The following is a 16,481-nucleotide window of genomic DNA, read 5'->3' on the forward strand; positions in this document are numbered from 1 at the left end:
TTGTTATTGCGTCACTTAGAATTGTACTCACAGCTTTTTTTACTCTGAAAATAAAATGATAGAAAATAGCCTCTCTATTCCAGAAAAGCACCAGGGAGGAAAACCTGAACAGACAAAGGCAGTTCTGTGGCAGTTCTGGTATGAGTTCGTCCTAACTGTCTTGGGTAATTACCACACATACTTGTGAGGGCTTTGAAACATTCAAAGTGGCATTAAAGTGCGATTCTCCACCGACCATTACTAAATCAAACCATAAACTTTTCACATATGTTTAAGCGGAACCTCCACATTTTCAGAGGGAAAAGCTTGATACATTCAAAACACCCGTTAGCCAAAAAGTAATCTGACAATTACAGAGAGCCATACGACTGTAACTAGAGTCTTTAATCTCTAACCGCATCCCATCTATGTGGCCATGGCAGCAGGGGACCCAGATAAATGTGTGGAAAAAGGACTCCTTTACATTAAGGTGCTCTGATGTGGATTTTTAATTCCCTTGAGGAAATGACTAGCATGCAATTTGAGGTTTCTTTTTCTTTTCTTTTCCCATGGAAATAAAGTCAACCCTGCCATGGAACAGCATTCAACCTGGGCAAATAAACACCAGAAATACATTTTCTAGACTTTCCTGTCAACATTTTCCTTTGCAGGTACTGGCATTTATTTGTCTGCAAATGAACAGACATGTCACACACTGTCTTTCCCCCTATTGAAAGCTGCAGCCAAGCCATTGAGATTTTCCCTTTACGAGGCCACCTGACCCATGCTGTCTGTTGATGAGGCCACCACCAGACCCGCACTATTCCAGGAGCAGCCACTGATCCTGTGTCACTGCTTGGTATTTGGAAAACAGTGAGTCTGCACTGAGAGGTGCTGGGAGTGTAATACACATGGAGCTTCAAAGCCTTGGTAAGATAAGGAAGAATAACTGTATCAATATTCTTATTGAATTTACTTTGAAATGATAGTACTTTGCATACACTGGGTTAAATAAAATATCCTAAAATTAATTTCACCTGTTTATTTTAACTTCGTACGTGGCTCATAATTCCATTTCTGTTGGGCAGTGCCGCCTGAGACACTTCCTTGGGGGAGGCGATTTTTCCCAGCCATCTGAACAGAACGAAGATTTCACACTTCAGAAATAGCACAGCAGCAGAATCACATAATGACCCCACGAAGGGCCATCTGCTCAGATATGGATTCAATTCTGTTACATCATCTTTTTTTACCATATATAAAAGATAGTAGCCTTTATTTTTCATGACAAACAGTCTGTATCCAGAAGCAATTCTTGGGTAAAAACTACCGACAAACAACTGAAATTTCATGATCATAAATTTCAAATCTAAGAAATATAGGAAAATCACATTTGCTCTTTTCTTTTACTTATGTACCTGTCATTAAATACCAGGGACACTGTCATTAATTTGAGGTTATCTTGGTGATATTAATTATGCTACTATGTAATTTTATAACACTAAATAAAATGTAACACCCAACTACACATCTGACATTGACTATATTTGTTGCAAAGGGCAAAGTATGAGCTTTGAGAGATCAGTGCATCAGTTGCCTAGATAGCCAGATAGCTTAAATCTGATTTATTTTATACTACAATATAAGAAAATGACTTTTTTTCTTATTGGTCCTAAGTGCTTTGAACTACGATTCACTTAAATGCCAGCATATTTATTACCCAGAATATAAGAAACAATAATAACTTAAAAGCAATTTTTAAATAGGAGGTGGCCTCTTCAGCAGAATGAACAATTCACTGTGGAAATGAATAATTCATAACATTACACAGCAAGAAAGCATGGAGTGGGTGATCCACTTACAAAAAAACTCTATAACTGGGAGACAGAAAAAAATGTGGATGTCGTCAAGTAAACTGGAGATCAAAATTCACAAACGACTCCCAAGTTCACAGCCTTTGGCCCATAAGCAGTTGTTTCCACATTTAAACATTCCTTTCTTCCTGTGCTGCTGCGGACCGATAAACAGGCAGCAGACACCCTGTGGGCAAGAGGGTGGTGTACAAGAATATCCTGTACTACCCAAGAGTCCGCGGGACCCAGACAGCCGGGCTGTGGGACAAAGTCATCTCCATGACAGAGGTGGAAACCACCTATTCTCATCAGGATTGGCCTGCCTTGAAAGAGGAGAAAAGAACATTCTGATCAATAAGAACAGGACAAAAATTAAATAGTGCTGAAAATGGATTTTCTCAGCATTCTTATTGGGAAAACGAATAGATTTAAGCAGGTCTCCTCTTGAAGTGATTTATCTGTTACACCCACTTATTCTTGTTTCGAAAATAAAACCAAAACTGGACTACAAGCCCAAATGGCCAGAATAGCTGAGTGATTTTCCCCAAGAATAAAGATATTAAAGGTAGTTTTTTCTTTAATGTTAAAACTAAGTTGTATTTGAATTAGGAGACACTAATGCACGTTCATGGGCATGAAATCTAAAATACAACAGCTCATTAGGCCAGCGAATCCAACAAGATCCTTAGTATCAGGCCATGGAATAAGAATACATATGTTATAATAAAAAACAAAACACAATGACAAGCCCTGGAGTTTGTGAGGATATTTAATGGCTGATGTATGGGGTGACTATTATAAAGGAGCCCCCAGTATGTAAGAATGAGTTTCCAAGTCCGAAGTTTCTACTAAAGGCAGCAGCCTCAGCAAGGCACCTGCAGCCTGGACCCAGAGGACGGAAGAGGGGGCTGACTCCACGCTGAGGAAGCAGCTAAGAAAAAGAGATGAGAGCAGAATAAAGCAGCTGCTACAGGGCACAGGAATCTGGTAAAGGATCAGGAGCCTCCACGGGTGAGGGAGCAAAACAGTCGGAAATAGAAGCCCTGAAAGAGAGATGATGACAGTGAAGATGACACTGATGATGCTGATGCTGATGCGGATGGAAAAAAGAAGAAAAAGAGAGGACCACAAGTTGGAAAAGGCCCTCCCAGGGTCCTGATACGTGGCCCGTGTCCCAATGGTATGTTCCCCAAGGACAGGACCGTGAGTCCCCACTCACACAAGACCTGTGAACGGCTGCTTGGAGAACCACATGTGAAGAAAGGAAAGAATCAGAGCAGGCCAATGAAGAGACCTGAAATGATTCTCAAGGGGCTGAGAAAGCACACTGACAGGGCAGAAAGTACATTATGAGCTGCAATGATGATGACGATGATAGAAATCTGTGAGCCACGCAAGCTTATAAAAGAGAATGGTTTAAACGCAGACCTGGCCTTTCTCACTGGGTGTCCCCTTAGTAACTGTGATGCCCACACTACTCCCACAGCAGGTGACACAACAGTGCTGCAGTGTGATGATTATCTGTAAGACTGACTTTAGAAACATATAAGTGGAAGGATTACTGTATGTTTAATGTCATGTTTAATCCCAAATATGACACGCTATTAGATGCTGTGAAAGATGCCCCTAATACTGGAATAAAGTGTGCTGGCATTGATGTTCGACTGTGTAAGGACGTGGAGGCCATCCAGGAAGTTGTGGACTTCTGCAAAGTAGAAATACACGGGGAGACACATCAGATGAAGCTGATCCGCAATCTCAATGGGCATTCCATTGGGCCACGCATAGCACATGTGGGGAAGACCACGCAAATTGTGAATTGTATGGAGGATGAGGATTGGGAGGATGTAGGGAGGGGCAGTGACTGTCATTGAAAACTTTGCTAGTACATACGAAAAAGGTGTTGTTCACAATGACGTGGGGTGTTCATGTTACATGAAAAGTTTTGATGTTGGACATGTGCTAATAAGGACTTCAAGAACAAAACACTTCTTAAATATCATCAGTGAAAACTTTGGCATGTTTGCTTTCTGCCGCAGATGGTGCGATTGCCTGGGAAAGAGTAAATACTTCATGCTGAGGAATCTGGGACTTCGGCACTGCAGATCTGTATCCACTAGTCTGTGACATTAAAGAAGCATGCACAGCGCAGTTCGACCGTACCGTCCTACAGCGTCTGAGCAGTAAAGATGTCAGCAGAGGGGACATCCAAAGCCACAGCAACATCTTTACTTTCTAAGCTTTGTTGGAATATATCATACCAGTATTAACTTGCAAAACGTTATCTGCTTTAACAGAAGACCTGTGTAATGTTTTTATCCACATTTAAAATAATTGGATTTTGATCAAAGGCAAACCATCTGATGTAATTAATCAAAGAAAAAGCTTTCAGGACTTTCAAATGTTAACTATTTCCTCACTGCCAAAGAAATGCTATAAAGCTCAAGGAATTTGGAATGACTTACATGCTTGGTTTGGAACACCTGAGTTAAGCTTTTTGGGTATTTATATTGCCATATTCTTACTTGAATTCTCTGCCTACATCTGCTTCGGCATCTATGTCCTCTGGTATTGCTTTTTAACCTTCCTGGAATCCACTTTCTTAAAAAAACAACAGCAACAACATTTTTAGATCTGGGAAACAAGAAACAAAATCAACCAACCAAAGTTTCTACTAAATTATCACTGCTGGGGCCCAAGGAGTTAGCCTTAGACATCTCTGTTCTCTGCCTGGGTCTTGACTTGAACATGACTTTGCCAAAGATCATGCTCTAGTCACACACCCAGAAAGGTGAGGATTCTGCTGAGCTCTGAAAATTACTCTGAAGAACAAATGTAATAAAGAATATAAATGCACAATGGAAAATACTCGGAGATCTAGAAGTGATCAGGACATGGGATCATCAGATGTTCATGTTTTTATACCACTCAGACAATGCAGCATGGGAAGCAAAAAACATACATGGCACCAGAGCAAATATTGAGGAACAGGTGTTTTCCTTATTTGGCTGCCATCACCGAGATGTTTAAAAGGCAGAAGAGGTCACAAGCAACTGGGCGATCCCCCAGCTGTCTCGTGACTTGGCCTGCAGTGTTGAAGTAGATATGCTGGCTTACAGAAATTCTAATGACTCAGCTATTCCACGCCCTGCACATCTGGGGCTGCTTCCCTCTGACACCTGCTTGTCTCTCGGCTCGTCAGTGCTTTTACAAACAGTTCTTAGCTCCACACCAGGACCCCAGTCTATGGAAGTGATAAAGTCAGTAACGAGCTGACCCACTGTAACTGATCATGCTGAATCTTTTCAGAAAACAAATGGCTAATCTAAAGATCAGACTCAACGCTACCCATCTACAGAACTGTGCCATCTCTGTTTTCTCTATCACAATGTACTTAAACATTAAAGCTCAAATACTAGTGATAGCAGACCATTTAATGTCTGTGATTAAAATACTAACTATAGACCCAAGCAAGGGACCTAACTGATTATTCAAGGAATAACAAGAGGGCAGAGGTGAAGGAAGGCTGCTTTTGCAGATTAGTGTACTATGGTTACATAATGCCATGATTATAACATTATGTAATATGGTTACATGATGACATGGTTCATCTGATTAGCAAATAAATTAAACCAAGTAATAAAGTACACAGCAATATGTGTTTCTCCATGCCCATGTGTACCAGGTTCTCTTGACAAACCACCCAGCTCATCACAAATTAGTGGGTGCTATACGAGGTCAAGTGAATAGCCTCTTTCAGTACATCTGGATTTGGTCTCTAAATAGAAAAGAGAATAGACAACTAAGTTCACTACCAAATTTTGTCAGGTTATGAATTAAAGGGACAATGAATAAGACTGATCTGATCAGGTTAATCCTGTTTGGGATTCTTCACCAACTCATATTTGTTTATTTGGACTGATGGCTTTTCTGCAATTCAGATTCTTCATCCATCAAATGTGGGTAATTCTGGTTCTTGCCTTACAAAAGGACATGACAGGCATTAAATAAATTCATTGCATCTTATCAAATAAGATTAAACAGGTATGTAAAGTACTTAGCATTTTGGTACACAGGAAATTCTCAGCAGATGTTAGCTTTCATTATTTTATTCAGAAATGATATCGTAGCCGAATTCCTGCATGAACACTCAAATTTGCATGTTGCATGCCAACTAAGGGAGATTTTCACAAAAATTCTTAAATTGAAAAATTGCCTGTGCTTCACAGAGAAACCATTAACTGAAGTCAAAATCTCGACTGGCTGTTGGTTTATCCCTATATCCACTATTCACATTCTTCTGTTTCCTGAACCACAGAGCAAAACTGCAGCTTCTCTGCAGTTTGGTGAGGCCATGTGACCAGTGCTGGCCAATGGGATGTGGTTGATGTAATGAAGCAATGAAACCAGTGGAAGGTGGAAATGTGTGTGTGTGTGTGTGTGTGTGTGTGTGTGTGAAAGAGAGAGACAGCGAGAGAGAGATCGAGATCTAGACCCAGGAACTCTTGTCCTCTGGCAGTCAGCACACTCAAAGCTGTAGCTTTTCCTTACTTCCTTCTCTTAGGAATGACTCAAATACATTTCAGTAACAATGACAGCTAATGTGTCAAACATTGCTGTAAGACTCATAATATAGTTTTGATCAATGATGGATCACACATACGATGGTGGAGCATTACGCTATAGCAAGGATGGCAAAGCTTTTAGAGCTTTTAATGATACAAACAGCCCGCAGTGGCACACATGCCACAGGTTTACCACATGGGTCTACACCATGTAGTCTAGGTGTGTGGGAGCTACACCATCTGGGCTTGTGTCAGTACACACCATGTTCACAATACTACTGATGAAACTGGCTACGAATACATTTCTCAGAACGTATTCTTGTCATCCAATGGCTCAGGACTGCTAGAGAGACTTTAAAATTTCTCCAAATAGGAATTAAATTTTTTCAGATAGAACTAAGCCATGTATGAGCTTCTGGTTCCATGCAGCTCTCACCCTTCCTCAAGGTGCCCTGTTACTTCCCTAAGGTTTCCTGAGGTGGACACCACAGTGCCACCTGTATCTGTCACCCAACCAGAAATGCTTCAGCAGGGACATGAGCGTACCATGCACATCAGCTCTGGAGGAAGTGAGACCATCGCATTGGGACTGAAGCCACTTCACACTGAATCGCTGTTCTCTGCAAATGACTAGTACAGGTTTATTAAATACCCACTGAGAGGAAACATGGGTTTCGCTCACACCTGCCTCACCTCCCACCCAGGGAAGAGCTTTACCTGAGACACTGCTTCCTGGGCCATCAGTTTCCCGGGCCTGTACTTCACAGAAAGAGTTCTCTCGAACTACAGGGCACAAAACTTTGTCAAAAATTGAAAGAATGCTATTTTGAAGGGTACCAATAATAGAATTATTAAATATTACATCTTAATGTAAAAAAATATAGGAAGTTGCATTACAATTTAAAAATGGCTTTCAGTGCTTTTGCATTTATCACATTATGGAGATTCAGCATTTGGAATAAATGGTCACTCTTTGTGTGGAATTATAGTCTCTTCATCAGAAGTCAGTCACTTCATCTCTAAGTGTGCCCTTGTTATGGCTTACATCTGAGTCTCATGCACTGTGCTCACTTTGGCAGCACAAGTCTCAGGTCTACAAGTCTCAAGTATCCAGTGGTTGGCCTTCTGGAAGGTGACTGCATCCTACGGATGCTGTACTTATCAGTGGACTGACCCATTGATGAGTTCAGAGCTGAATGTGCTGCTGGGGGGTGTGGCCGGGTTGGAAGACGAGTGTTCCTGGGTGTGCTGTGTGCTACTGGAGGCTGCACCTCCCTCCCTAGCTCCTCCATTCTCTCTCTCCTTCCTGGCTGATAGTGGCGGCCAGCTGTCCTCCTTCATGCCAGTCCATCATGATGTTTCTGAACTGGAGCCACTGGACCATGCACTGAATCCCCTAAATTGTGAGTTAAATAAAACCTCTCCTCCTTCAAGTGGTGACTGCTGGGCTTTCTGTTGCAATAGTGAAAAAGAGGACTAGTATAGTCCTTTAACGAAAAGAGGAACAACTTAACTACCTCTGTACTGACACATACTGAGGAAAGGATTCTATGAGAGCACCTTCGGAGAGACCAGTTGAGCTACCATCCCAGAACTGAGGGCTCCCCAGGATGCGGGACTCTGAATGCTAACATCAGCACAACTGGTGGCTTCTCAATGCTGAGTGGCTGGGCAATGGGCCTGAAGTGGTGAATGACATCAGGGCTTTACCAGTGGGGTCGACTAGATTTCTTTCTGGACATAGTTTGAGGAAATGGTCAGTGGGGAGGCAGTTTGGAAAGAGAGCCCTCCAACTCTGAGTTCTAAGTATCTTCTTGCTAGCTTAGTTGGAATTTGTTGACGGTCAAATTGTATCCCCAAATCTACACACACACACACACACACACACACACACACACACTAGCACAGTCACCCCCTACTTCTACTCCCACAGTTTAAATATCCCAAGCCACAGGGAATGTCTTCCCAGCCACTTCCTTCCCCTACAGCCTACAGCCCAGGGGTGTGTTTAATTTGGCCCCTTCTCTGGGAATGGGGGCAGGTGTTCCTTACTTCCTATTTGGGGCATGCCACTGTGGGTTACTCAGGCCTGAGAAGGTATGTGTAAACAGCATGAGACAGTGCCAGCCCTGGGGGTGAGGATAAGCAATATATTTTGGGTCTAACACAGAAATGTGTCAGGAAAACACAGTTGCCCAGTGAGCCCAGGCATAAAAGTGGTCACTTTGAAGGGCAGCCTCAAACATACAGGAAGACATCCATTCACAATTTTCCCCACTACACACACTTCAAGACACATGCTTACCAATTATCCATAGGTCCGTATCCAGTCTGCCACAACTATCTGAGGGCATCATCTCATGAGGTGCTACCCAGTGTAAAACATGTGCTTTCCTCACGTTAATTCATCCCCAACCATCTGACAGGTAAGTGGTCTTTTTCCTCAAATCCAGACACTACACTACAGGATCAGCAATCACGCGGTGATAATTCCTCGATTATACAAAAAGGCCAACTTGCTACTGTTGAGAATAGTCATTTTAAAGGCTAGGTTGATGTTTTCCCTGGATGAAATTACTATTCAACTATGATAAAATGAACTCTGATGAAAACACTGACCTTCCTGATGAATTCTATCCTCTATTTATCACAAGGATAGGAAGGACAGCTTGCACCTGTCTCAGGTCTTTGTCTAAAGAAAACACAGGGAAGCCCAGCATAGTGGGGGCAGGCCTGTTACCACAGCACCCTAGCAGGCTGGGCAGCGGGATTGCAAGGTTGAACTCAGGCCTGGGCAACTTGTGGACTTAAGAGAATCTCTGTTTTTAAAAAAACAATTGTTTTTAAGGACTGAGGATGTGGTTCAGTGTGGAAGCCTGAGTTCAATCCCCAGTACTACCAACTATGAAAGGAAGAGAGGAAAGAAGGAAGGTAAGAAGGAAGGAAAGGAGAAAAAACAAAAAATGCAAGAAAAACGTGCCTAGCAGCTGTTTCTACTTAACATGCATCTGTGGAGAGGGTTTTCAAAGGCTGGCTCCCAAGAACGCCTGATGTGTATGTACGGGCTCAGTGGCACTGGCTGGCAGAAGTGAACTGGAGATGGCACGCCAGGCATTCCTGTTGATTTGCTCCACAAGAACAGGCAACGTGCCCAACTACACCCTTCTCGAGCATTTGGCAGTTTATTTATAAAGTAGGGATTTGACACTTTTTCCTTTCGCATCGCAGAGCCTGTATTATTTGTAGAACTTTGACATTTTCCAGTAGAGGCTGAATCCTAACTGCACAGCATATTCATCTTCTGAAGATCTGATTGGGTTATTTCTAGAAACCTGACCACTGAGAATCAGAAAGAAGAACTTGGGTTTATTAAAATAAATGTTTCTTGTTCTACATAGTATGTGGGTCTTAAAAATGAATGAACCTGAGTTCAAGGCCTGGCTCTGCCACTTGGTGTGACCTCAGGCAAATCACTAGCCTCTCCCAGTGACCGATGGTAAAGAAATGACAATGGCACATACTTCAGAAAGTCACAGTTAATTTTTGACTACATCAAGCAAGCCAAATGCTTACCTGCTGGTACTAATTAAGAACGTTCTTGACTTTTTTATTCTTTTCACTATAACAGACAATCAGAGTTACCAGTTAACTAAAACTGCAGCCAAGGTCCAAGCTTCTGAGTGATGGTCACACAAGAAATGCCCCCGAGTGACGCAGACCTTAAACCTAGGATTGGAGTTGGCAGTGTTATTCCTAGCTTATTCTTTTAGTTCTGTTTGAATTCAGTACAAGGGGAAGAGCATTATTCTAATACACTAATATTTTCCAATTGTGTATCTAGAGTTTAGACCAGTGATGGAGAACTCTTCAGAGCTTTCAATGATACCAACAGCCCATTGAGGCTCCTGTGCCATATGCTCACCACCACTGGTCTAGACCAAGCAGCATCTTCGTAGGTGTATTTTCGACATTGTTGAAGGTTTGATTGCATGGCTTAAGCCCTGAGAATTGCATTGTGAAAAAAAATGCAATCTGTACCCACACTGACCAGTCATGTAATACGCAATCTCTAATTGTACAGAGTTTACTGTGGTGCTTTTTACAAAGTAGAATAAAGTAGGCACTCGCTTATCTTAGTTAAGGCTCTGCAGGGTAGGGGATGTAGCTCATAGATCAATGGTAGAGCCCTTTGCCTAGGGTGCATGAAGTCCTGGCTTAATCCTCAGCACCTCAGAAATAAATATAATAATGAGCACATGTTGTGCATTTCAGCAACAGCCTGGAAAACAATGGGATGATGTGTTTTACAGTTTATAATTAACATGCCCGATCCTATCTATGCTGAAATAGGGGCCCACATGATGTAATGTGAGGTGTGTGAAACATTCTTCCCCATTCGAAGAAACGACTCCTACACCTTCTTTAGGGATGTTGGGAACTGCTGTCAATCAGATTATCATTTCAGGTCATGGCACCATGGTCTGAGAAGGGCCAGTGTTGAAATGAAAGATAATCTGTGAGAGGGAGAAATTTGATACAGTGTATCGAACTGCCAAGTTATCAGCTGTCCAGTGAGCAAGATCCCAAGATGGATAAACCTTAGGACAGGAGTCCTAAGATACAAAAAGAGATACAGCAAAGTCCAGAGAATTAATGCTGTCCACAGAGAAAGGTTCTTGAATTTGGGAACCCTGGAAAATCAAAGGAAACGATGAGGGACTGATTGCCTGCTATTTGCTGAGGTCCTGGTTAACAGTGGAAGTGGGGTGCACTGTGAAAAGGTGTTCTCGGGATACCCCAACTGAAAACAAGGCTTCTCCTCACCTCTTCCTGAACTGATGCTATGCAACACTCAAGTGAGAGGTCCCAAAGGCGGGCGTTGGATACGGGCACACTTACGCTTACGGGGGTCCAGATGTAGGGCTGAGGGCATGAACTGCAGTTTGCACCCTTCCCTGCTTCCTCAGCCGACCTTGACTCTGCACTTTACACAGTCCTTAAACCCTTCATGTTTCATTTTTCCTTATTGTTGCATAAATAATGCCTGGCTCCTATGGTTTCAGACAGAATTAAGTTAAGATACAGTCACATGGCACTCAGTGATGGGATACATTCCGAGAAATGCATCAGTGGGTGATCTGTTTATTGTGCCAACACCACAGACTAAAGTGACTACAGTGTCACTAGCTGATCGTTCAATCACAAGGGACCACCACCATCACCTATGCCGTCCGCCCTCGTCCACTGAAATGTCACCTGGTGGCATATGTCTGTTGTTGTGATTGCCACGGCACAAAAGGAGTCAATGGCCAAATGCCTGGAGAGAGAGAGCCCCATACACCATGCCACCTGACCCTGAAAATCCTACAGTACCGAAAGTCATCTTTACTGCAGTCTCCCTAACACTGCCCTTGATTACAGTTTCTAATTTTCACCCGAGACCTGTTATCCTGTAGTACATGTTGAGAAACTAATTTATTCACACAATTGAAAATAATCTGCCTTCAGCATATTTAATCTCATGAGTAGAGAAAACCAAACCCAGGGATTATTTCCAGCAAATGTACCCCTTGGATCACTAAATTATTAACAAAGTCAAGGAAGAGAAATAACTTTCATGGAGCAAGGATTAATAATTTAAAAAGATACTGTGTTTTTAAAACTTTCTCTTAAAGTTTTCTTTTCTGGGGGAAAAAACATCTCGCCCACTTAACTATCGGATTCTCCAGGGTATTTTGCAATAGCTCATGATTCCAATTGTGCCAACTCTACTCAAGATCACAGAGAAACTGCCTTGTAGTTGCCTTCCAAAAATAGCAATTTTTAGATTAATTACTTTCAAATACAGGTTTGATTTAAAAAAAAAAGCCTTCTACTTTGAATATCACACTAAGAGATCAGCCTTTAAAGAGAGATTTTTCCAAAATAGAGCATAATTTAAAAACTAAAAATGTAACAAAAATATTTAAAAGTTACTAAAAGGTTGATGCTATGGACATAGATTTTATTGTCTTAGTGGAAATCAAGATTTACAGGGGTAAATAAATAGTATTTCTATTATTGTGATTTGCTATAAGCTCCCAAAATAGTTACAAAGAAAGAAAAATTCTTAGATTATTGCTTTCCAAAAAAAAAAAAAAATTCAGTAATCAATGTCAATTATTAAGTTGCTGGTTAATAGGACTAAGATAGTTACACACAGAAAGAACTAAAAATAAATCGTATTTAGTAAGTAAGCAGATTTACAGAGCTAATCAGGTTATCTAGAAAACAAAGCGCAAGAATTCACAAGGAATTCCAATAGATTAAAAGTGCTGAAGGAATCACTTGGAGCAGGTAAGCTTCTACCACAGACCAACCTGAGCTTTAATTTGTGTTCCTGTTTTAGTTTTCTAGGTTTCAAGCTCTCCTCCACCAGCAAAGCTTATGGAACTGTTGGAAATACCAGTAGTTACGATAGCTAGAGCGAAGGAGGCTGAAACAAAGTTCACAACAAGTATAAGGGTACACATTCCACTGTGAAAGCAATGACGAATTTGGAAAGAACATGGCTATTAAGATACTGAAAAGTACACCCACACCTAACCTTTTTTGAAAAGGAGAAATTGGGGGCCACAAAAATGATTTTCAGCCTGGCTTCCAATTGATAATTAAAACATAACTAGACACCAGTGATGATTTCTGGGGTCTTGTACGTTTCCAGTCTATGGAGCAGTCACACAGCTCGGCTTTGGCAGTGGTCCTGGGCGTGGCCAACCTGCCCTGGGAGGGAGGTGGCTCCCAGCCTGTGCTGCGATTCCTAGGATCTCAGAGGGATTTGGGAAACACACGGAACCACTCCAAGGGCGATGGTTTCCCTTCTACTCAGGTCAATGCTCAAGATGAATCAGATCTTCAGAGGTCCAAAGGCAGGTAAATATTCATTCTATTCTGGAACCTTAGCAAAGCCATGTATTTTGGAAGTCTTGCCAGAAAATTAAGATTAAAAAGAAGTGACTTGAAGTGCCCAGTTAAAATGAGCTCTCTTGCTTGACAGTCTGACATCTCTGCTCCAGAAAGCTCAAGTCTTGAGAAGGGTTTGTTCACAGGCGAACGTAGTAACTTCTCATAATGCGTAACGGACCAGTCAAAGCTCTTACCAACCACTCTGCAGAGCTGACCAGGCTATCAGGAAAAACCAGTCTTCCTAACGCTTGGAGCAAAGGAGGTCCAGACAAGATTTTTGTTTGCTGTTTCCCTGATCTGGGTATGTGGTCCAGGATTCAGGAGAAGAAAGGTGAGGATTACATCCAGTGTTTGCAACGTATACCACCTCAGAGGCAAGCGGTAACATCTGCACAGCAGCCAGATGGTTCCCTTAAGTGGACTGTGCTGGGCCAAGGGAATAAGCCAAACTGACCTGTAAGCCTGATTCAGTTTATAATTCTATGCGAGACAGAAAACGACATCACGCATAACTGCATGTCCTTATGGATCATTTCCTTACCCAGGTGACATAAATACTGATCCAAAGGCGCTGTCAGGGGTCCTCTGGACCACCAGCACCACCCCAACTTCTCTTTTGTCTTCAAACTCTTCCAACTGCCCCAGAGCTGGTAGCATAAAGGAACCAGGATGTCAAACAGAACCCACATGGTGGTTGGAGGGGTCAGGCTGATATGTGTTCCCTGCACCAATCTGGACGGCAGGCAGAACACACTCACGTTCTGCAAAACTCACAGACACGTTTGAAGAAAAGAGGCAGAGTACAACGACTTCACATGGATTTCAAAATACAATGACAGGAGGACTAACAAGGTGGAAAACAACAGGAACGCTTCTGTTATTTTATCTGGGCAGAGCTAAGAACTCTGGGGTCAGGCCCTAGACAAGCTAGCAAATGTCTTTAACCTTAGTGCCCTCCTCTGTAAAACGAGGCAGCAGACCTGTTATCTCAGCAGATAGCATGCACACAGTAGTCAGTCTAGGCACAGTCTGGGGTCATCAGCCCTCCATAAACAGCCATGGCACCATCACTCCCGCAGGCTCCAGCAAAGGCTCGCACGCTCCAGATGGCTGAGAGAAAAGCACCTTGTTATGCTGGAAGGAAAAACTTGTACCCTACAGGGATTTACAAGGGAATTTCTTGAGGTTATTTTAAAAAAATAAAGATACATTGTGTGGTATGGGCAAGTCAACTTGCCCTTCCTGTCCCTTGGTCTCTTTGCTTGGAGAGAGGATGGTAACACTTACCATAGCTGCTTCGCAGGATGTTCAGAAGATGGGTAAATTAATATACAGAATACACTCAGAGCAGCTGGACCATCATCAGAGCTGAGTATCTGCAATTACTGCCATCGAAACAAACTCCATTCTAAAGACAGCCAAAGTGGGTGGGGAAAAAAAACCTTTGCCTCACTAAAATTAATGACTCGAGGAAGATTTATCCTTACTTCTGATGCTAGTATACTTTATTTTCATTTTCGTAGCACAGATCTTGAACACTTTTTAAATTCTAGATTTGTACAGAACCTGTTAAATTTTAAAGTTCTTCCATATTTTTTAAAATTCTGTTGAGACTGGAGATGAATGTGCCGCCTCTGCTTAATCATTAGAACACTTTGTCTCTTGGCAGAGTCTGTGCCATAGTGAGAGGAAACCTTTAAACAGCCTGAAGTCCGTGCCATGGCCAGCTGGGCACATGGTAAAATGCCTCCCGTGTTCAGCACCACTGACTTGAAAACCTCTTTTACAATGGGGCCATTAATCCTTGAGACATGTTGGTGTGCTTGGTGGTAGATGGAGCATGAATCCTACACCCTCTCCTAATTGCTTCTGGTCTTGCTTTCCATCCCAAAACTCTGATACCATGCTACTAGGCATTTGTGGCTGCCAAGATTTTGGCCAGTGCTACTGCTGGCTATGAACTACTTTTCCTGTTTGTCTTTCTGCTTAACTAGTCGCCTTCTTTGTCTTCTGACAGGATCACGCTCCAGGGCAGTCCTACCCACCCGCAGAAAACCACACATCTGTTCAGCTCAAAAGCCCCACTCCTCTGAGGCGTTAGCTTGGAGCTGGGAAGGCCTGCTGTGGCCTGGGGAGTGTGTGCTACAGCAGCTGGGGCCGTGGCCCCCCACAGGGTCCCAGAGGAGAGGGAGGGGACCAGCTGTAACACAGACAACCAGTCCCCAGGGCGCTTTCCCTCAGTTCCCAGTTCCGATGGGGTGATTTTATTTGGCAGCTCACTCTCTGCACACTTTTCAATACAGGAAAATTTAGAAACCATTTATTTTTTCAGTAAGTCATTTAATGAGCACTGGTGTGAATTTCTCTGCCAGTGTATACAAGCTGCAGGTGTGCCCCGGCACACACCCAGCCAAGGCCCTTCTGGTCCCCGAGCCACATGTGTCTTGGCCAAGGAACAAGTTGCCCTCCACCTGAAGGCAAATAACACCCAGTGCTGAGCAATGGGCACCTGGGTGTTTGCAAACAGGACTACAAACTCCGTGAACAAAACCCAGGTGGTAAATGATTCCTACAATGCTTGGAAATGGGCCTTAAGGTTTAATCCAGGTATTCTAATAGGTCTTTGCCAATTTGTAGCAACTGGGCCTAGTTCATGGTAGTGGAATGGGCTGAAGGTCTTCAAATAAGTCAGGTGATAGGCCACTATGTAGGTCTGGGGGCCAGGGCACTTAGATTCTCCCGTTCTGACTTGGATCGTCAGGGTTGAACTTGAGTTCAGAAAGATACACCACCCTGGTATTTTCATTTCTGGCAAGGAAAGATGACATTAAAAAATCCTAGGGGCTGGAGCTTTAACTCAGTGGGGCAAGTGCTTGCTGAGTTTGATCCATGGTACCAAAACAAATAAACAAAAACAAAAAACCCCCAAAATAAAACCACCCTTAATAGAATAGTAAAAAGAACGCTAACACAAATAAGTTAAAACTCTGTATCAGATGCGCCCTCTCTCCCCCCCACCTCCCAGTTTGGGGTCAGTGTCTTACTCAGTCCTCTTAAAAATCAGTATTGTTAGTAATCTTATCAAGGCAACTAACCAACAAACACAGAGGGCCTTGGGTTTACCCTTCCATCAGTATAA

The 16,481-nt window shown here is 42.7% G+C and overlaps 1 protein-coding gene and 1 pseudogene across 1 annotated transcript in view; one reads left to right on the forward strand and one right to left on the reverse strand.

Moving 5' to 3' along the window:
* The window catches only part of LOC106026969 (methionine aminopeptidase 2-like), a 39,583-nt pseudogene extending 35,512 nt beyond the window's left edge, over window positions 1–4,071 (forward strand).
* The window catches only part of Ankh (ANKH inorganic pyrophosphate transport regulator), a 133,658-nt gene that overhangs the window by 92,446 nt on the left and 24,731 nt on the right, over window positions 1–16,481 (reverse strand). The window lies entirely within an intron of this gene.

This window comes from Cavia porcellus, unplaced genomic scaffold (assembly GCF_034190915.1).
Source record: "Cavia porcellus strain 051 isolate PalLab524CR breed Dunkin Hartley unplaced genomic scaffold, mCavPor4.1 scaffold_11, whole genome shotgun sequence".
In the NCBI taxonomy this organism is placed as follows: Eukaryota; Metazoa; Chordata; class Mammalia; order Rodentia; family Caviidae; genus Cavia; species Cavia porcellus.